This window comes from Triticum dicoccoides, chromosome 5A, assembly GCF_002162155.2.
Source record: "Triticum dicoccoides isolate Atlit2015 ecotype Zavitan chromosome 5A, WEW_v2.0, whole genome shotgun sequence".
In the NCBI taxonomy this organism is placed as follows: domain Eukaryota; kingdom Viridiplantae; phylum Streptophyta; class Magnoliopsida; order Poales; family Poaceae; genus Triticum; species Triticum dicoccoides.
Genome location: NC_041388.1, coordinates 444,597,144 through 444,597,654, shown reverse-complemented (window position 1 = coordinate 444,597,654; position 511 = coordinate 444,597,144).

The following is a 511-nucleotide window of genomic DNA, read 5'->3' as shown; positions in this document are numbered from 1 at the left end:
CACTCAATTTTGCACATGAATTACAGTAGTAATTTCCCTAAATTTATACAGTAAAATCGCTCAAACCACAGTGCAAATACACTGAAATTACACTTAATTTCCATTGGCATTGACTTGAATTTACAGTGTTGATTGACCCTAAAACTATACATACAATGAAATTGCAAGTTAAGCAATAACTACGAAAAAGGTTCTAGAAATGAATGCAATATACATCAAACCTAGCAGCAATCAACTTGACAAACCTAAGAGGGACCTCAGTTCTGACAAAATTAAGAACACAATCCATCCCATATCTCTGAATAACATTCTTATACCAGGAGACAAACCATCAACAAAAGCAGGCAAGAACTTCCCAGAATATCCAGTAAAGGTTGAACAAAAAAATCACTATTTCTTTTGACTCTACATGAAACAGAACACTATTTCCGGCAACAGTCCTCATTGGAATTAGTGGACTTGATGGGACCCGCGAGCTGCTCCTGCGACCCCGACGGCGCCGCGCCGCCCG